Below are 22,838 nucleotides of genomic sequence, written 5' to 3'. Positions count from 1 at the left end.
TTATCCTGCCCATGTAATTGTAACTCCTCTGTACAGTATGTTCACAAATAAAATTAAATTAAATTAAAAAAAAAAAGAAATCTAAATCATGGTGTCTATTGAATTTTATGTACTTCTGAGAGAATTCCTTTAAAATGTTCTAATTCTGTGCAAAGAAAATGCATGTTTTTTTTTTTTCCATTTCTGAAGCTGTGACATAATGCCATAGGAAGTTATTTCTGGTTAAATTCACCAATTGTGCATCAACTCCCTTGGTTCCAGGTTGATGCCTGCAGCATGGCATGGTGTAAAAGAAATGAGACCTGTGGGGAACTAGGAGATTGGTTTCATTTCTAATGAGGGAAAAGTTTTATTTACAAGACAACTCAGCTGTGAAACTGAAGTAATAACAAGAATTAATTTAAACACACTGTATTTAAAGGTTGAGTACTTTTAACAACTTCTCTTCGTGTTCTAGAAAGCAAGGGGGGAAAGAATGATATTAAGTAATGTTTATAAATATTTATAAATGTTATGACTCTTGCTGGTGCACATTAACTCTCACATGCTATATATTCAGATGTAAAGTTTCTAGATGAAAGGCGATTGTATTGGATGGCAAAGGATTTGAACAAATGATATCTTTTCGTTTTGACCAGACTTCAGCTTTTTCTCTCCTTGGTCAGTATGGCTGCAAGCAGATACCAACTAGAAGCCTGATAGCCCAGAGACAAATTAGTCAAAAGTAAACTGAACAGGAACCTGTGATTCAAAGTTCAAAGCTCACAGTGTCCTCTCACATAGGGTGTAACAGTAGGGTTGTTTCTCTGTCTTGAGGGGTTGCTCCAGAACAGTGGAAAGACTCTATCTGGGATGCTGGGCTCCTGCCTGAGGCTGGCTCTAGGGTGTATTTGTGTTGTGAATGTCAGTGGTGTACTTAGCTTCTCTGAGCCTCCGTAGTAAACATCTGTAAAACAGACAGAATTAGAACACTGTTCTCCCTCACCGACCTCACCAGGTTAATGAGAAGAATCGGTGAGAGCACTATGCTCATTGAAAAGGCATGCTATTTTTTTTCATGTAAATAAATGAAAAGCATTACTTATTTTATTCACTTTTATTTTTGATCGGTCATGGCGCTTGAATTCAGGGCCTGGATACTATGATAACCTGAGACTTTCTGCTCCAGGTTAACATTCTACCACTTTGAGCCATAGCTCTACTTCCTGTTTCTGGAGGTTAATTGGAAATAAGAGTCTTGTGGACTTTTCCTGTCTGGGCTGGCTTTGAACCATGATCTTCAGAAAGCCTCCAGAGTAGCTAGGATGACAGGCCTGAGCCACCAGCACCAGGCATTTGTTCACTTTTAAATGAGAAATCGCAAGATTCTAGACAGACCATATTTAGATTAATTCTGTTGTGAATTACTCTGAGTCTATGCCTCCATTTCTAAATCATATGTTCTTCCTTAAAACACCAAAAAAACAAAAACAAACATCTCAATAACTTTAAAAGGAAGCCAAAGAAAATTACTCTTTGGAATATTTAATAAGTTTTTATAATTTTTTAAACAGAAGACCTTTTGTATAAAATGATTAAGGTTTTATTTTTGTAATCTGTGTTACTATCAATTCTACTATTCTTCTTTTACACCCTTGTACAAACTACAGATGATTATAATAATAACAACAAAGAAAAATTATTTAAGAGACAATAGATTTATTAGTAAATCTATAATATAGGGAAATAGGAAAAATTTCAGGTGTAAACAATGTAAAATAAACTGTCTCTTCATTCAAGTATTTTATAAAGAAGTAATTATATAATAAAGCTTTGCATCAGACTGATTAGTTATTATCAGTTACTCCTATTTTATCTGTTAATATTAGGCATGTTTACCACTCATTGTCTCTCAATCCTTCTTTTTATTTATTTATTTATTTTGTAGGTCATGGGGCTTGAACTCAGGGCCTGGATGCTGTCCCTTTTTCACTCGGACTGCACTCTACCACTCTGAGTCACAACACCACTTCCAATTTTCTGGTTTTTAATTGAAGATAAGAGTATTGTGGAGTTTCCTGCCTGGGCTGGTTTCAAACTGCAATCTTTGGATCTCAGCTTCCTGAGTAGCTAGGAATTACAGACATGAGCTACTGACACCCAAACTCTCGATATGAGCCAAAGGCTCATAACTAAGTAGACATGCTTAAACTACAGGATTCTAACTTCAGCCACAGTGAACAAGAGCAGGGTTTTACTTCAAGTTAAGGGGAAAATACATAATAATAGCTGATGAAATGCTATGTCCAAGGCATAACTTCTACTTTTACACTGGTCTTTATCATCTCATTTACAGATGAAGAAACTGCCACAAACATAAGAAAGTTCCTCACAGTTAGAAACCCAGGGAAATTTTGAGCTGAGATTGGAATCTAGCCAGTCTAGCCACAAACCTCCGACATTTTATGTACACTTCTTAAGTAGTGTACACTACTATCTGTAGATGAGACTAAGCTTATTTTCTTTTTCCTGTCTCAAGAATTTGAAGTAATACATGGAGAGACTGAGTCAGTTGTTGTTGTTAGATGGTAGAAGTGTGAGGTCATTTAGCAGTGCAACAGAAAGAAAATTGCTATCTAATGTCTTTATAGATCTGATTCTGTCTGTAGATTTCTCCTGCTTCTTGCCTTAAAATGCCTCAAGTGATCATCACTTGGATCTTTATCATGTGGGAAATAATTAAGTATGTGGTAAGCTGAATTCCTAGATAAAAGTTTATGTTGCTCTCTGCCCGAGCCTGGGGCATTACCCAACATTATAAATTGCAGACGATTGAACCAACTTGGGCTGCACAGTTATGTGAAGAATGCCAAAGGATCGTGAATCTACAGGTTGTATTTTTATACTCCTGCAGCACTGCCAAGTTTTCTTGCAGTCACTCGGTGTGTGTATGTGTGTGTGTGTGTGTGTGTGTGTGTGTGTGGTGTGTGTGTGTGTGTGGTGTGTGTGTGTGTGTGGTGTGTGTGTGTGTGTGGTGTGTGTGTTTGCACATGCATTTATGTGTAGACTATGTATATACTATTGCATGTGTGTATCTGTATTTATGTGTGGACTATGCATATACTTTTGAGTGTGCACATGTGTGTACAATTATGTGTAGACTACATATATACCATTGAAAGCTTTTCTCTCACGGTGCCGATACAGTTTCAGTTGGTTGCAGGAGAGTATATCACCTTTCAGCCCTTCCATCTTTGCCTGATTTGGGGTTTTGGGATCTGTTGAATGTAACTTTTGGACTTTGGTGGCCCAAGAAGAGATTTGGATAAATTATTCCCCTTAACCACTAAATCAACCTCTACAGTGAGTTTGATTAGCTGAACACGTCTTACTTTCTTGCTGCTTATTATCTAAACACGTCTTACTTTCTTGCGGCTTTTCCTATTCTATGTGTAATTTTTAGTTGCTTCAGGGAGGAATTTCATATTACAAAAGCTAGTCTTTCACAAATTAAATAATAAACTCAGTAATCTGAAAGGCAGATGAATTTCTTGAAGCTTGATTTTAGGAAGTACTCTTACATCATGGTGTAATGGTAATACAGGCAAAAAAGTTCCCATTATTAATATTAATGTTATTTTACAATATAACATTAATAACATTAATATTAAAATGAACTAATATTTATTCTAAAAATTCAATTGTTATTCTATTATTATTTTCTATTACTTTATTATTCAAGTAGAAAAATGGGTAGGTTTATCATATCCTTCATTCTATTTGATAACAGAAAAAGATAATCACAATCTGATTTATTTTACCAATATATGTTTGTGACTGAGGTGTTTCACAAATTTCTATGCTCTATTTTAAAAATCAAAACAACAGCAGTCAACAAGTTAACTTCTTTTCAGTCCAGAAGAACAATTATAATAGCTTACATAGTAGCCAAGCAACTTGTCAGTAGGAAGATAATAATGTTTGAATGTGCAATCAAATAAATGTATCTACTGTTAACTTATCCTTCATTAAAAGATGCTTTTCTAGCTTGGTTAACAATTTACCTTTACCTTACTGTGAACACAATGTCACAAGGTGCTGTACATGAGAGGCACGTAATATGTTTAGACCACCTTGTAGTTTGAACATAGCATTTTATGGGACTACAGTATTAATTTCATGTTTATTTCCTTTGAAAGAACAGAGGACACAAGCTGTGTGTGCAATTGGATGGTGGAGTGGGGGAAAAAAGACAAAGTTAGACACATAGAAGAAAATACTGCTATAGGACTAAAATGTGTAGCTCTGTACAGTAGAGAAGACTTCCTGTCACTGGATTAACACGAATAGAAATGTTCTGTATGGTCAATTCTCCCTACCCCCTCATTTAATTTTTTTTTTTTTTGGTCGGTCATGGGGCTTGAACTCTGGGCCTGGGCACTGTCCCTCAGCTCTTCAGCTCAAAGCGAGCGCTCTACCACTTGAGCTACAGCGCCACTTCCAGTTTTCTGGTGGTTTATTGGAGATAGGAGTCTCATGGTCTCTCCTGCCCGGGCTGGCTTTGAACCGCGATCCTCAGATCTCAGCCTCCTGAGTAGCTAGGATTACAGGCGTGAGCCACCAGCGCCCGGCCCTACCCCCTCATTTAAACAAACAAATATGATTTAAAACATGCATTCTCCTCATTCCTATACAGCAAAAGTCTTCATATTTTAATGAAAGTTAACCTTTGAAAGCTAACGTTTGCATCTCTTGAAATCTGAAACAAAAACATAGCTATTTAGATAATCTAAATGGCTCACCTCTCAGGACCCTGAAATCTAAGAATGAGAGCTTAGCCATTCTGGTACAAAATAGAAATGGTTTGATGGTTGCACAGAGGCTTATGGAAGAGTAAACAGTAGAGGGAATTTGATAAGTACTGATAATGAGGAAGAGTCTGTACCAAAAACAAGGACCTTGTCCAACACAGAGTACACAGAGGGTATTCATACAATCTAGAAGTAGTGACAGATTCTAAGCCTTCTTCCAAGAAACATGGAAGTCTAGATGTCAGAAAACAATAGTGGAGACCCATGCATCAAATCTTGTACCAGGTTTGTTATCAGGAAACATAGCTAGGCCTAGGTATAGATCAGTGACCAAGCACTTACCTAGCATGTAATAGCTCCTTGGTTTTGATTCTTCGAACTGAAAGGAAAAAAAGGGGGATGGGCAAAAAACGAGCCCCTCCCCAACATGGGACACTCGGTTCCAAGGAAGCATCAATACTTCCTAAGATCGGAAGAAGAGATAATTACATATTCTATCTCAAACCAGATTGTGTCTGGTCTTGAGTACGTAATCTATGGGCCAATAGTGAGTAGTGAACAAAACAAAAGACCATTAAGAGAAATGGCCTGAAGCACAATATTTAAAAAGTAATATTATGAATGATATAATTACAGTATTTCTTCCACTTTCAAGGGGTTACTTTGTGCATCATTTCATCCGCTTCTGATGATCAATCCCATATGTTTCCCATTAGTGTGTACTCTTATTATTCATTTGACTTTTCTTCTTTACAAATGTTTGTCTTCTGCTTTCTCCTGTGTCACAATCATCTTAATTATTTTCTCTTGTCAGTTTACTGTCCTCTGTTCTTCAAGTGGAGACACACAACCTAATCCAGTCCTGCCCTCATGGCAGTAAAAGTACAAACATTCTTTAAAACATGAGCATGCAGGCTCACGTGCGGGCGCACGCGCACACACACACACACACACACACACACACACAGAAAGATTAGAAGGACCTCTATCACAGGCTGATGGAAATGGTAAGAGAAATGTTATAACTTTTAACCAGCACTGAGCTAAAGCATTTAAGCAAGATCTCTTGATTAATGCCTACCTCCTAAAAGCTTTCATTTGGTTTGATTTTTTTACCCTCTGCTGGTTACAGTGCTAGAAGTTCAAGCCTCCTGTGTTCCCCCATCTTTCTTGCTCACAGCTGGTGCTCTACCATTTGAACCATGACTCCAGTCCAGCATGTTAACTGGTTACCTGGGAAAGGGGTTTCTTTAAGCTTTTATTGCCACGGCTGGTTTTGAACTGATTTTTTCCAGTTCTTTGCCTCCTGAATAGGTAGGATGAAGTTATAAGCCACAGATGCCTGTCCTTAATGTTAATAATTATCACCCATACCAGATAGTGTGGCCTTCATCGTTTATAAACATACTTCCTTGTAAATTCAATCATTACTTGGAATTTTCAGAGGAAAATTTGGGGAGGGGGAAGCAGTAGACAATTTCTTGACCTGTCTTATTTTGCATCTTGTTTTGCAACAAATCTGTAACATTGAATCCCTTAAGTTAGCAAAGCCCAAAATAACAAATAATCAGGTCTTTTTCATAGGTAATGATGTTTAGATTGAAGAAATCAAAAATCCACTCAGTGTAAGTTAATGAAAAGAGGAGGGGGAAAGCAGTATTGTTGGGGCTAGGAAATAAATTCCCCAAATAAAAGCCAGAAATGCAGTTATTTTCTGACCTCCTCCCATATTTTTAGGCTTTCATTCTCTCTGCCATATGCCCTGCCCAGCAAAGCCACAGAGATTTCCTTTTCCCAAGGAAAGACATAGAAATCTTTTTACCTCAAGGCCAGCCAAAATGCCTACAAATATTTTTTTTCTAAATTGCTCCCCAACATTTTATGTAAGGGTAAGCCATAAAGATGGCCTCTGATCTGTTTTGTTTGGTTGTAGTCATAATGAACCCCCCTTCCCTATCCAGAAAATGATCTGCCCTACAGCTAGAAGCAATCCTGCTTAGAGTCCAAGAAAAAAGTTTGAAAAAGAAAGGCCTGGCCGAGTTTACACCCCTTCAGTTTATCAGTTATAGCTCACTCTTAGTATTCAATCAGTTTTACACAGCTGACCCATGCTTCCTCAAACCTAGGCATAAAAATAGCAACTTCACTCACCCGGAGGCTTTGCCGTTTTCAATCTGAAAGCTCCTGTGTCCCATGAAATTATGAACAAGTAGGTCTGTGCTGCTTTTCCCTTGCTAAACAACTTTTGACCTCTGATGATTGACAAGGCAGAGATTGCTCTTTTCTGGCCCCTGAAGTATCAACACATAACTCAATTGCAGAGGGAGCTAGGGGTAACCAAGCCACTGCCCTCTCATCTCCAGGGAGCCTGGAAGAATTTCAATGCTCAGAATATGGAGAAGTGTTACAATGGGGAACCTTGGATTGGAGCTCACTAGTCTCAAACATCTCTACTATTTTTAGAGTCAGTTAATGCTCAAGTGTCTTGGTTCTTGTATTTGGTCGTTTTTGTGCCCTGCTAGCAAGAGATGGGACCCAGGAGTTTGAATTTAAGATGTAAACGTGCTACCAGAGAGCGATGAACCCCAACCCTTGCGCTTGGCTCTTTTTCTGAAGTAAATATAAATAAAAGTAAATACATTTTTAAAAAGCAAATAAATAAATAAAAGTAATCGCGGTCCCTATTTTATGTGTATAAATTACACAACATAACCTGTTCAGATTTGGAATCATGCCAGAAACAGTAGACACTGAAGAACCACAACTCATTACTAGATTTGTCTTGTTGCACACATAGAACTCCCATTTGCAATGGGCCAATATAGCTACTATCTCACAACTCAGAAGCACTTACTGGTTCACAACTCCTATTACTTGTCAATAAGAAGTCAAATGCTTGACATTGTGGAATGAATGGGCTTAATTCACAGACTAATAAAAATAAATAACAGAAAGAATCCAATTCATGAGTACTTTCCCTCTCAGAATAATATTCATTTAAGCTATATAATCGCTTTTCACGGATTCACTGGGGTTAACTCACTGGATAAAAACTGGGTCTAAGTAATTTCCAGGTCCCTTAGATGGTACAATTCAATTTTATACAGAAAGATCATATAATATAATCCCAGGAACTAAATTGGAGCTAAGTCTCTAAGGCAAATCTGGAATGAAACTTTTCCTTTGTTTGAACACTTATCTCCTGGAAAGAAAAAGGACCAGCCTTATCAATCAGATTAAAAGCTAAGTGTCTACTGGACTACAAAGTACTTGGTAAAATCTATATTTTAAAAAGTCACTCTAAGCCGGGCGCTAGTGGCTCACGCCTGTAATCCTAGCTACTCAGGAGGCTGAGATCTGAGGATCGCGGTTCAAAGCCAGCCCGGGCAGGAGAGACCGTGAGACTCCTATCTCCAATAAACCACCAGAAAACCGGAAGTGGCGCTGTAGTTCAAGTGGTAGAGCGCTCGCCTTGAGCTGAAGAGCTGAGGGACAGCGCCCAGGCCCAGAGTTCAAGCCCCACGACCGACAAAGAAAAAAAAAAAAAAGTCACTCTAAATTTAAATGCTCACCTTAGATACATTTGACAGGAGAATATGCAGAAACAGAAAAGTCACAAAATTACATAATCATAAAAACCTACATTTTCAAATATAACATTATTACTTTTACCAAAATTATAATTTATATATACCACATTTTTAGTATATGTGAGTAAGTCTCACACAACCAGAGAAAAAAGCAATTATGCAGAGACATAAGGGAGAGCTAATCCCACTTCTCTTTAAAGGTTCTTGATCTTAACAATCTATGTAACATCAATGCCAGGATAACTTAGAAATGGAATGTGCACTAAGAGCATAAGTAATTAACAATTAAAACTACTGTCATGAATTGTTACCTGGAAAGGAGCATTCCACTTTTAAATAATTTGTATAATCTTTATGTTTATGACATTCATGGGTGCTAAGAATTGTACGAGGAAAATTCCTTCTGCTGTATAAGCAGATTGGTAAAAAAAGAAAATAGTCAAAATTAGGGCCTATGCTTCTGAATATGGATGATTTTTAAGTACCTTTTTGATCTATTATTGAATACAGCAATGTTAATTTCATAGGACTCAGTCAAGCTAGAAATAATGAACTGAGATAACTTGGACACACAATTGGCATGAGTATTAAGCAAAGTTTACTTTCAAATTCACAATAATATTGCAGTTTATGATAGTCATATAGTCATATAGTTAATAAATGGTTGAGTGTATGGCACACGCATTAAAGCTTTACAAGATGGTAGGGAAAAATAATTTCAGGATGTTGGGTTGTTTAACAATAAACATCTAAAATTATAATTGATTATTAAGCAATGCCACTATATAGCAACACAAGGTGAGGTAATAAGAGGCGCAGATGTCAGGAAATAGTTTCAATATTTTTTTCATAATATTCTGCAATCTATCCTAAGTGTCTGCTCCCATAAGGCAAAAATCCTCAGAATTATAGGAACGTGGACCTGTTGGTTAACAGTAGTAAAATAATGCTATATTTTAGTCATAATATCCTCTACCAGCAAATCTTTAGAATGCCTCTATGTACAATGTATCACAGAAACAAGAGGAACTTGGACATTAGTAAGATAAAGCTTTTTCTAACATCTAAACACACAAGCTTTGAGAAGAAAGAGTGAGTTCATCAACAATAAACAAGATAACCATTATAAATGCTCACTGACTTCAAGGACAAAGTAAAAGTTATATTATTTTGAGTCCATTAGGCCAGACTCTAGATCACAACAATTAGTTTCCACCTCAATAACTCTACTTATCATTTTACTATTATGACTGTTTATTATATCAATGTTAGCACTTCAATAAACCACATGATCGTGCTGTTTATCATTGTATTATGAAAATAGGGCATGGGCCACCTACTTTGATGTGTATTATAAAAGAACTGATAACAGGGAACATACTTAGAATTGTAAACATGAAGTTGGGCACTCTTGAGTGCTCTTCAGCTGTGTGTAGGGCTTTCAGATTTTTAATTTACCTATGAAGAGGAAGGTCTTTCTTCAAGGCAATATCTTCCATATAATGTTCCATAAAATTTGAATGCCATGCAATACTTCCCAAAGCTATCTACAAATTCAATGCAATACCTATCAATATTCCAACCTCATTCTTCAAGGAAATAGAAGAGGCAATCCAAAAATTCATATGGAACAATAAAAGACCCAGAATAACAAAAACGATCCTCAACAGAAAGAACACTGCTGGAGGAATATCAATACCAAATTTCAAACTCTACTATAAAGCCATAGTAATCAAAACAGCTTGGTACTGGCACATGAACAGACCTCAGGACCAATGGAATAGAACAGAAAACCCAGAAATGAACCTACAGACCTATAACCATCTAATCTTCAATAAGGGAGCTAAAAAAATAGAATGGAAGAAAGACAGCCTCTTCAGTAAATGGTGCTGGCAAAATTGGTTAACTACTTGTAGAAAACTAAAGCTAGATCCTTATATATCACCCTGCACCAGAATCAACTCCAAATGGATCAAAGACCTCGAAGTCAAAGCAGACACTCTGAAAACATTACAGGATGGAATAGGAGAAACCCTAGGTCTCCTTGGCACAGGCCAAAATTTTCTTAATAGAGACCCAGAAACACAATAAATCAAAGAAAGGTTGGACAAATGGGATTGCATGAAATTGCAGAGCTTCTGCATGGCAAAGGCCATAGCTAGAAAGATCAATAGAAAGTCCACGGATTGGGAGAAGATCTTCACTAACCATACAACAGACAAGGGTCTCATATCTAAAATATAACTTGAACTCAAAAAATTAAATCCCCCAACAACAAATCCTCAAAGAAACAACTGCCTAATAAATAAGTGGGCTAAAGACTTAAAGAGAAACTTCTCTGAAGAAGAAATAAGAATAGCCAATAGACACATGAAGAAATGCTCAACCTCTCTAGCCATAAAAGAAATGCAAATCAAAACAACATTGAGATACACCTCACTCCAGTTAGAATGGCTAAAATCAAGAAATCTAATAACAACAGATGCTGGAGGGGATGTGGACAGAAGGGAACCTTACTGCATTGTTGGTGGGAATGTAAACTTGTTCAACCACTTTGGAAAGTAGTATGGAGGCTCCTCAAAAGACTCCACATTGAGCTCCCCTATGACCCAGCAATCCCAATTTTGGGCATTTACCCAAATGATCACAAACAAGACCACACTAAAGCTACCAGCACGACTATGTTTATTCCAGCATTATTTACCATAGGTAAGATATGGAACCAACTCAGATGTCCCTTAGTAGATGAATGGATCAAGAAAATGTGGTATATATACACAATGGAATTCTATGCCTCCATTAGAAAGAATGACATTGCCCCATTTGTTAGGAAATGGAAAGGCTTGGAAAAAATTATATTAAGTGAAGTAAGCCAGGCCCAAAGAAACATAGGTCCCATGGTTTCCCTTATTTGCAATATCTAGTGTATGTCTGAGTCAAGCAGAAAAGGTCAGATAAGGTGATGTTAGGGAAATGAACTCTAAGATATGTATTCAAATGTTTTTTTTTCTTTCATGGGATTGTTACTAACACATTTATAAAATTATTTCTTTGTTGCTTTGTATGTCCCTCCCCCACAGTATAACCCCTGCTTTCACTGTATTTGATGTCAGTATAATTTGTGGAGGGGAAGGGAAAAAACAAATCGTTTAAATAGGGATACAGGTGGACCCATTGCAACAATGAGATGTACAAGTCATTATGTCGAAAACGAACTTTACAACTTTGGTGTGGAGGGGAGTGGGGGGAGGATGGGAAGGGATGGGAAGCGGAAACACAGGAGGAGGCTACAATGCTTGATAAGAAATGTTCTCATTATCTTGCCCATGTAATTGTAACCCCTTTGTACAGGATATTCACAATAAAAAAATTTGAATGCCATGAACTTCTCTACAGAAATGCTGTCCATGTAAAGTATGCATTATGAATGTATGCATTGCCTGACTATTGAGTATACAGTGTCTAATGCCAATCCAGATTAAATAGCTTTACATGAGCATATTGATGATGAGCAGGCAGATGACAGTATTTATGCAACTTGGGAGAAATCATTTTCACCTTCAAAAATAGTCTCAAACTGCTTTCACTATATTTGATGTCAGTATAACTTGTGGAGGAGATGGGGAAAAACCAGTTGTTTAAGGATACAGGTGGACCTGTTGCAACAATGAGAAGCACAAGTTGTCATGTCCAAAATGAGCTTTACAACGTCGGTGCCGGGGGGGCCTGGGGGGGGCGGGGGTGGGGGAAGGAGAAGGATTGGGATTGGGGGGGGAGGGGGGAGGCTGGGAAGGGATGTGAAGGGTAAACAAAGGAGGAGGCTGCAATGCTTGGTAAGAATTGTATGCATTATCCTGCCCATGTAATTGTAACCCCTCTGTACAGTATGTTCTCAAATAAAATAAAATTAAATTAAAAAAAATAGTCTCATGGGCATAAGAGACTCAGACCTGTAATCCCAGCTTTCAGGAGGCTGATATCTGAGGATCCTTGTTCAAAGCCAGCCCAAGTAAATAAATCTGTAAAACTCTTATGTATAATGAACTAGAAAAAAGAAAAGTCAGAAATAGAGGTGTGGCTCAAATGGTGGAAGCCTTAGTCTTGAGCAAATAAGGTAAGCAAGAGCATAAGGCCCTGAATTCAAGCCCCAATGATCTCCTAGGCTAACTTACGTCATACAGTCACATGACTAAGATACAAAATAAAACAAAAAGACAAACAGCTAAAAATGTTTTATTCACACTATAGGGAGAAATATACCTAATGTTATATATTTAAACATAGAAAAGTGGTTTTATTTTCATCTCACAGTATTAACTCAAAATATTATTCATTGGAAAAACATAGATTGTTAGTCATTCACTTATCCAAACACCATGTTTATGTGTCTCCACATATTAAAAATCAAATTTTTAAAACCTTCCCATCTTAAATAACTTCTCAGGCAGAATATGATTATTATCTAGTGTTTAAATGTCTTAATTTTCTAATTCTTAAGTGTCTTAATGTTAGAAACTATGCTATCAAAGGGTAATAATAGAATTATTATAAGGGTAATAATAGAATAATTACCTTTACAATATTGAATATTAGAGCAAACTGTGGAAATAAGTCTCTTGCACTGTAGCTTTCTTCATTCAGTGGGCTTCCTCTAAAAATGGTAGTTTCTTGAACTTGTGTGAATGACACTTTTCTCCATCATAAAAGTGGCCTAATTCTCTTCCTTCCCTCTATTAAACTTCATTCCTTATTTTCCCTCTCACAGTCAGTTGATTGAGACAATTAAATAATCAGTAAAAGAGCCAAACAGTGTCATCTGATGATGAAGGGAGTGCTTTTCATTCACATAACTATAGGCAAATAAAGAAGCTCAAAATTCAAAACATAATGCTCATTTTTTATATTTATAAATAATACCTGTTGTTTTTTCACTAAAAAAACTAAAATGTCCCTCAATTCTGAAATAATTTTTTTTGGGGGGTCTGGTCATGGGGCCTGGGTGCTGTCCCTCAGCTCTTCAGCTCAAGGCTAGTGCTCTACCACTTGAGCCACAGTGCCACTTCCGGCTTTTTTCTTTTTGCTTATGTGGTGCTGAGGAATCGAACCCAGGGCCTCAGGCATGCAAGGCAAGCGCTCTACCACTGAGCCACCTTCCCAGCCTCTGTAATAAATTTTTAAAAAGAACTTGTAGAAAACAAAGGTATTTTTACACAACTTTAGTTGTCCACCTAGAATGTCTGAATCATACGACAAATGATTATTTTTTATTACTGTGGTGGTCTAATTTTTATTATTATTTGCCGAAGTAGAGGATATAACAGCTTGCTCGGAAGAATAAAGAATTCCCATAAAAATTATGCTATTTAAGTATGATCAGGGTGCTTCAACATTCAGTATATACTTTAATACGTGCATCCAACTCTTGGCGTTATTGCTGCACAATGAAACTCTAACTCTATTTATACCTAAAGGTTACAGGCCCAGGGGGGTAAAGAGCAAGCCAGTTACTTCAGACCTCATGCTGGTGGTGTCCTTTATGCTTTCTTTGTCAGCTTGGCTTCTGGGAACTGTTAGGTTCCCATGACTGTTATTTGTAGTTTCCCCTTCCAGTAAAACTGAAGGGCATTTCAGAGAACAGTCACCAGGTCCTGGCCAGAGTTAATGCCAAGATCCAACCGAGTTAAGTCATGGAGCAGGAACCAGGTCAGAGTGCAAAATGAAGCAACAAGCAGGCTCCAACAGGCTCTCTTTAGAACATTCTGGTACTTTGGAGTGCTCAGGGAGAATAAAGTCTCCTCACTTACGAAGTAAGAAGTTATTCAAGCTTCGTTGTATTGTTTAGGGCACTGTTTTTTTGTTTGGTGTTTGTTTTTGCAAAAGGTCAGGCATAGATTCCATAGCACCATCAACGACACTTCAAGGACATGAACAGCTATGAAGAGAAGCCTATCTCCTGATCTGCTGATGTCATTATTGGTGCAACATTGGAGTTAACGTCACAGAGGCAACAAATTCATCAGGTGAACTTCTGCCAACTTTGGCATGTTTTCCCACACACCTGATTTCAAACCTATCAGACAATCCCTCTTATGAGAGAGTCTAAAGTCCCAAAAGGTTATAATCAATGGCAAAGCAAAAGATCTCATGGAGTGGGGATTAGGGAAATAAAGACTTGATACCTAGTATGCCTGGCCAGGTGGTACTAATTTCCAACTTAGATTGTGATATTTGTGTCCAGGATACACAGATGTTACATGACTTTGTGAGTGACACATCTCAGAGTCCTCATGGCCTTATTGTGGGTACAAGACTAGAAACAAATCTGTTAACTGCCTTTTCTTTCTCCTTTCCTGTTCCAAAATCCTATTTGGTAAATCCTTTTGAAAATCCTTAGACACACTAGGCACCAAAAAAAGTGCATTTTTATATATTTTGTAGACTGCACATCCTTATCTGAATGTATAACAGATCAGACATTATTATTGCTTTGAGACAAGAACTAGTAAATAAAAGTCATAAAAAGTGAAATAATTAAAAATAGATTAAAGTTGGATGGAATAGTCACTCCTATATGAAAGTTACAGGCCAAATATGCATAATGTTGATCATAAATACTGAACTGTCTTAGGAACAGTCATAATTAATTTTCTAAATGAGTGACATTTGGTATGTCTTTCATTCTGGGGAAACTTGCAAATATAAACACACACATATCAGACAGACTCAGGTCTCTTACTGAGAGTAACAGATCTACATTATTAGTTTTAAAAATCTAAGTACAAGAAATATTCACATATTTTCTCATTAAAGTGTTTTGTTTTAAATGAATAGTATATACAACTTAAAATGAATAATAAAATGGAAACAATGTCATAAGAATGTTAGATCTGACATCTATGTATCCTCTGCACCAGGTTATTATTGTGTATAATTAGCATGCTCTCCCTGGTTTAGTGGCCATGTTACTCTCCATAGAGATATTAACATGGCCCACAAGGGACAATGTTCTTCTATTTTCTTACACTCTCTGTGGCTTCCTCTGAGTCATTCACCTTTTCCTTTCTCATCATTTTGTCCTATTCAGTAGTAAGATGAAAGTGGTTCTGCAGTATCTGCCTCCTTAAGTTCAAAATGAAGCTCATGCAGTCATACCCCACCATAGGTGCCCTTTCTGAAGCATCAACTGCTCAGGTCCACCTGAAGCTCCAAAGTATTAAATGGAAAATTCCAGAAATGAATACCTTGTAAGTTTTTCAATTATGCACCTGATCTGCAAGATTGTCTCCTTTCCAAAGACTTTACTTTCTTGGTGTTACTATATAAAGATCATCTTATTACTTTTGTAGTTTTAAAGTCAATTGTTTGCTTTTAATTAAGTTCTCTGTGCTACTGTAAATTTTTAATGCGATAAGGCTGTCATTTAGTTGTATGCACAGTATATAGTATCTATTTTATTGTAACTATTAATTAGAGAAAATATTATAGTCATATTTATGAATGCTGTAGTTTATAAAACTATTGATAACATGAGAGAAATAAAAGTGGTCTCTTCTTACAACAAAAAATAATAATTTTACCAAATGATTTCTACATGGACCACAATTTAGCATCATAGTTTGCAGAGTAAAATAATCCCCTTGTTTTAAAGAGTTAAATATAAAGTTTTCATCAAGTTTAAGGAAAATGTTCTAGATGAATACACAAACACATACTTATAGGCAAATGGGTTACATTATATAACTTACATGCATTAATATTGTCCTGAAGACTTTTGCATTTATCCTGGGTCTTCTGGTTTTGAGTTTCAGGGCTATTACAGTGATCAGCTTCTTTCCTCACTTAGCCAGTCTAAGACACATCCCACTTCCTTCCCTAAAGCCTCCTCTGATTTCCCCATCACAGAACAAACTATCTCTCTTCTTAAACCCTAGATCAAATATTGTTCTTTTATGCACCAGAGAGTAAATGTGTGTGTGTGTGTGTGTGTGTGTGTGTGTGTGTGTGTGTGTGTGTGTGTGTGTGTGTGTGTGTGTGTGTGTGTGTGTGTGTGTATTCCGGGCATGGGGCCTGAATTCTGGGCCTGGACACTGTCCTTCAGCTCTCAGCTCAAGGCTAGTGTCCTACCACTTGAGCCACAGCACCACTTCCGGCTTTTTCTGCTTATCCGGTACTGAGGAATCAAACCCAGGGCCTCATGCATGCAAGGCAAGCACTCTACCACCGAGCCACCTTCCCAGCCCCAGAGAATAAATATTTTAAGCTTTGCAGCTAAGTTACAACATTCCAAATCTTCCCTATAATTAGAAAGTACTCACAAAAAACATGGAAAAAAAAGGTCTCAACACTTTATGCAAAAAGTTGTTCTTTTTTTTTTTTCTTTTTTCTTCAGAATCAGGCAACAGGCTAGTCTAGCTTCAATTTAAAAAAAAAAAGTCTTGCCAACTTCTGTTCTAAACTGTATAGCCTCTACATTTTTTCTTGGTTAGAATTTGTAATTGTTATTATAAAGGTGATATACATATGGATTATCATTTCATAATTCTATTATTTATTTTAATACTTAATTCTACTTTAGATTAACTTTTATTTAATGAATATGCATGCAAACATAATATTTCTGAAATTATAGTCTCTTGGGTGCAGGGGAAGACCAGGGATCAGAAAAAAAGTCTTACACATATTTTGTCCAGGTCTCTGAGCATCATATTTCATGAAAACAGTGCTTAATTATTTACTGGTATGCATTGATTTAAGAAACAGACACCATACCTGGTAGCCAGCAGCATAATCCCTGAACTTCTGCAACAACTCTTGAAACATTGGCTCTTGAAGATGTTTCTTCTGGCTGAGTTCTTATTCTCCCTATCTGTAAATGAATATATTCTATCTTATATGATAATGATACTCTACAGAGAGTAAAAACACATAGGAGATGCTTAAATGGCATTAGTAATTGCATTGGTATATGTTTTCTGTTTTAATGTGTGCGAATATCTGTAAGACACATTGAAATGATTGTCTTTCTCTTTATAGTCCTTTTTAAATGTGCTTCTATGCACTACTACATATTAAGAATTCTTATCTTATAATCCTCCTGGGATATTAAGTGAAAAACTCAGTACAGAAATTTGCAGCATCTATATTGTACTAAATATCCTCCTATATATTCCCAAACCCCATTATATTTTACTTACTGAATTATATACATTATTGTAAAGTCAACATGGTATTTATATTTTGTGAGCCTCCTACCTGCTTCAGGATATGTGATTGATTCTATAACACAGAAATCCTTTCACAGAAGATGTAAATTCCAAGGAATAAAGAATATTTTCCTGAAAATGTTTCCCAAATATAGCCAGGATATAAATGGAAATGATTGCAATTATCATTAGTCACACACATTAGTTACCCTTGGACAACAAGCCATAAAGTAAGCTTTACTAATTGTTTTCAAGGTGAAATGAATATGTACATATGAATATGTACATATACATTTTAGTCAAATAGCTCAGAAATAGCTAAGTCCAAATTCCATAAAGATCTACCCATCTCCAAAGTCTCTGATCTATAATGCAACAGAGATGGAAAAAATGGGGAAGAGAATAACCAGGAACCTACAGAATAATAAAGACTATGGAGAGATGACTTTGGACCTTTGTAGATGGAGTCTACAAAAAGTGGACTCAAGGACAGTTCAATCTTGCTTTGATTTTATGTATAATTATTTGAGCAATTAAAGGCTAAAAGGGAATTACCTACTTTATTCAAAGTCATCTCACTGACATCTTAAATCATTTCTGGCCGATCTGAGTAGAGGAATATGTGAAGGAATTGCATTATCTGGTTTAATATAGGTCAGGGGCTTCCTTCACATTCCACCTTCTTTAGATTTGTCATCTACACATCAAATTCTCCAGATTCTGCTCTGTTCATACACGCATTGCTATCCACACCCAGGACTTTCATAGGAGCCCTTCCCTTCCCACTCATTCCACCTCTAACCATTTTGCAACAAAGCTAAGGTGATATCCTGGACCTTCTGCTTTCAGTCACCATAATGGTTTTCCAGCCTCCTTAAGTTCAGAGGCATTAATAGGTTAATATTTCGTTCACTTCTGAGTAAGGAAGGTGCTTTTCATTTCTGCTTACTGTGTATTTTTAACAGATCGAAATCTATTGTCCTTGAATAATATCATTTTTAAGCATCTTTCAAATTTCCTTCCTGTAGAATGTCTTAAAATCCACTGGAGCATTATTATTTGAAAATACTAATCGAGAAAGGTGTACTGTGGTGAATAGATTAAAATCTGGACCACATCGTCATTCACAATATAGGTAACCTTGGGCAGGTTATTTCACCCTGATGCACTAATCCTCTCATGTGGAACCTGAGGTAATAACCAGGTTTCCTCTGAAAGTTTTGAAGATTAAAGTACTTAAAATGATGCCTGACATGCAGAAGTGGTCAATAAATGCAAGCTATTTTTACTCAAAAGCGAATACTATAATTTTACCTAATAGGCCCTTCTTTAGTCTAGTAACCCTACACTTATTTATTGTACACATACATGGTTCATTTGTTGTTGTAACTTTGACTTGGTTTATTACAAAGAAGAAAATTTTATGGAGTGGCTAATCTCCCATTGGAATCAAAACTTAAAGTGACCTTTCTTCGATTGTTTCCTGTAGTTCCCTTCATTGATGATAGTTCCTATCATCAATTCTTTCACTACACTGAGGGCCATGGCTAAAAAATGTTCAGCCCTAAGATGACAACCCCAGGAACAGATCACAATGTACACCTTGAGCTACTTTTCCTGAAGAGATTATATCAATGGTGTGTCACGAACACATATACCAATATTTATATTCACTATGACCCCTAAAATATTCTAGATGCTTACATACTTTTTAAAATTAAATGCTTCCAAAATACAAAAGACACTGGAAATTGGGCTGGAGACATAGATCAAGGGGTAAAACAACAGCCATGAGCAAGAAAGCTGAGACAGATTGTCCTGAGTTCAACCACAGTAGTAGCACAGAAATGAGAAGAGATGAAAGAAGGAAGGAAGGCAGGCAGGCAGGCTAGAGTCTATTGAGATAATACGTCAGTATCAACATATATGTATGAGCTATCATTCAACATAGAAAGCGATTTATTTTCCTAACCCCAGAAAACTGGGTAAACATTCTGGGAAGAACAAGATTTCAGTCACAATTGGAACTTTTCTTAAGTTGAGTATGTGTACTTGAAATAAGCATTGATGTCATTTTTTGAAGAAGCTGAAAGCAGAACATTGCTTGTTTGTTCCCTAATTCCTTTCTGCTCCAGGATCCACCAAACTGCCAAAGGACACATAGATATGAATATGTTATTATTCCTGCCCTCCAGAAATGTATAGTATACTGTGAAACTGAAGACTTACACAAAAGAAACTATAACTAAATGTTTAAAATAAATAAGACATTAAGGATGAAATGTTACCACCATCTTAGCAAACGCCTTTCACCTGCACTGAGGGTTCAGAGGACATTTGAATGTGGTGTGGAAAGCCAACCAAGGAGGTGAAGTTAAAACTAGAAATAGAAATAGTAGGAAGCCTGGGTTCTTTCTGATGAAAGAACATCGTGACAAATGATATGGGCAGGGAATAGATGGATATGGATGAAGGAAGCAAAGGGATCTGTTTGGTTTGGCTTAAGTATGATGGGATGAGCTTGGAAAAGCTGGTTGCTATTACAACAAGGCAGAAAGTGAGGTTGGCTATGGAAAATGTATCTGATGACATATGTATTTTCAGTATGTAAGTGACAAATCCTAGGTACTGACTGTTAGACACAAAGTCAGGAAGGGAAGATGGGGTCTCCAAAGCTTCTACACCAGAATAATACTAAACCAATAAAAATAAACACAGGTAATAGAAAGAAGAGAAATAAAGAGGAATAGACCTCAGGGTATCAGTAGTGAAGTTATCAGCAGCACAGTAAAGGGAGCTGTCCAGCAGACTTCTGCCAATGTCTTCTAAGGCCAAGGTTTGCATGAGTTGAGGGTTACTCCTAATGATGCAAAAATAGAGATCAGGTAGAGAGGAGCTGTGCCCATCAACAGAACAAGACCAAAGGAAAATCTAAAATAGGGATGGGTACGCTGTACTGATTAGGAGGTCAAAGGACAGCTGGGAGAAGAAGCCACAAAGATTAACCAAAGAGGAAGACAAGCAGCAAAGGGGAATCAAAGAAAGAGTTCAAGAAGTAACCGACACCAACATTTCCACAAGACACTGACAGTTTAAAGCAAATGAAGATTTGGAAGCGTGGGGCTCAATGAGAAGGTTATCATTATTCACGATATAATAATCATTAATGCTAATACTTCCTATACTTTGTGAATAAACAACCCACTCTTTTAAATCAGAGTGTCTTGTACAAGATTATTATCGTTTGTGAAGGAAAAAAAACCCTAATTTTTATCTGAGGATATTCTGATCCTAAGGATAATTCCTTAAAGATTCTCAATCTGATCATGTTGACCACACCTTTCCATCACTTGTAGTCTCTTTCTACAAAGGAAGCTATTAAGAAGTACAGGGTTTTATTTATTTATTTTTAATGGTTACAATGATGAGGGAATGTCTTCCTGCTCCTACTTTGAAATTCTTACCCAGGGGCAATGATATTAATAGGGTAGTCAGAACCTTGGAGAGGTGAGTAGATCATGAGAGAGTCATGGGAATGGGGCAGACAAGTCTCACTCTCTTCTCATCACATGAAGATAGAAAAAAACTAAAATCTGTGACCTGGAATAAGACCCCCACCAAAACCCAACCATGCTCACACCCCAATCTCAAGTTTCCACCCAGCCTCCCGAACTGCAAGGAATGAATTTCTATTGTTTGTAAATCATCTACTCTGTGATAATTTGTTATAACCAGCCTGAACACAAGATTTGGGCATATTTGAGAAGAATGGAGTTGAACTTCAGAGTGTGAAATTTTAGAAAGTGCATGGTCAAAAAAGGCATATGTTAATATAGTCCAGTTCCTAGAAACTGTCAAATACATGTCATTTAGTTGGTTATTATTCATATCTAATCCAGTTCCAATAGAATGGGACTTCAAGGCAATTACTCAGAAGGGAATTGCTTCATATAGATTACCATTTGCAAAGGCTTCCATGTTTAATGTCTCCCCAAAGATTCATAAACTAAAGGTGAGAACCCCACAGCTGCAATATTTGGAGAAAGGACTTATAAAAGTGGGAGGTTGTTTGATCATTGTGGGGCATGCCTTTATAGAGAGAGAGGGTCCTGGGACCCCAGTGTGTCTGTCTGTCTGCCGGTCTGTCTATGTGTCTCTTTTCCTCCTCTCATTTCCTACCTGACCCTCACCATGATATGCCACTCTCTGTCAACTCTCAACAAATCCCAAATTGATATCTACCAGCTCCATCTGATCCTTGTACGTTTGAAACTGTAAGCAACAATAAATAAATAAATAACACTTTCTCTTTAAAAGTCAGCTGCCTCGGGTATTTTATTGTAGTGACACAAATCTGACTGTGACATTCTTCCACAGAGTAAGCAGAGCTGATTAGACTCTGGTTCTGGGTAAATACCTATCAGTGCGTTCTTAGGTGGGGAAATTGCATATGCTTCAAGTAAGTTTCCAACATTTTATCAAATTTTTATCTATTTTCATACCAAGTATTATAAGAATTTCTTCAAGTTTTTTTAATAGTTGAGCCACAAAGATATTTTTCTGCAATTACTTAAAAACTGCATAGAATACCTGTTACTAAAATTCCTATGAGAATCTTGAAGCTGTCATTCAAATGTCTTTCCAAGATTTCCATGAAATCCTTTGGGATTTTAATGAATATTGAATCAGAGTTTTGGCATTCAGTCAGGAACCTTATTTGAAAATAGTATGCATATCGATTACTAACACTGATTATTTGCCAATATGTTGAAATTGTCTCTGGTCTACTGAGGTACAAGTTGTCTGTTTTTAGCTAGATTCATTTTATCAGAACTGATTTCAATTTTTTCAACTTGTGAGTAATATTTTTCCAAGGTATTTGTTGCTGTTTTTTTCTTCCTTTTTTTCTTTTCTCTTCTATCTCCCTTGTTTTCAATTCTGCTTCTGAAACCCAGAGCTTCTCTCATATAAGGCAAATTCTCTATCAGGATGTCCCATCCTTAACCCCTTTTCCATGTTTCTTGATTATTACAGCTCTTATGGGAACTTTTCCATGTTATTTGTTTTTTAAAAATGTGGCAAATGTTATTTTTTTCTTCTAGACAACAGTCCATATTAGGCTATTAGCTCATACTGTGACTATAGGCTCTGGGGTCTTCCAGGCAGGTTCACTAAGCCTTGAGGTTCACCACTCAGATGATTCATCACAAAGATGGATTTGAGGCTTTATGTGTTAAAGAATTGTTAGTATGTGG

General features: G+C 36.8%; 1 protein-coding gene across 4 annotated transcripts in view; it reads right to left on the bottom strand.

Moving 5' to 3' along the window:
• The window catches only part of Slc16a7 (solute carrier family 16 member 7), a 144,716-nt gene that overhangs the window by 117,180 nt on the left and 4,698 nt on the right, over positions 1–22,838 (bottom strand). Inside the window, exon 2 of one of the 4 annotated variants that reach the window (XM_069987734.1) lies at positions 17,150–17,246. The exons of 2 other annotated variants lie outside the window; for them this stretch is intronic. The gene's annotated coding sequence lies outside the window, so the exon portion shown is untranslated. Of the gene's footprint in view, positions 1–6,941; positions 7,028–17,149; positions 17,247–22,838 lie in introns of those variants that run through there. One more of the 4 variants, XM_069987738.1, reaches the window with a different exon arrangement.

This window comes from Dipodomys merriami, unplaced genomic scaffold, assembly GCF_024711535.1.
Source record: "Dipodomys merriami isolate MVZ:Mamm:240054 unplaced genomic scaffold, mDipMer1.0.p SCAF_10, whole genome shotgun sequence".
Lineage (NCBI taxonomy): Eukaryota > Metazoa > Chordata > Mammalia > Rodentia > Heteromyidae > Dipodomys > Dipodomys merriami.
The sequence above is the reverse complement of the archived record's forward strand: the minus strand, read 5'-3'. Positions and strand labels throughout refer to the sequence as shown.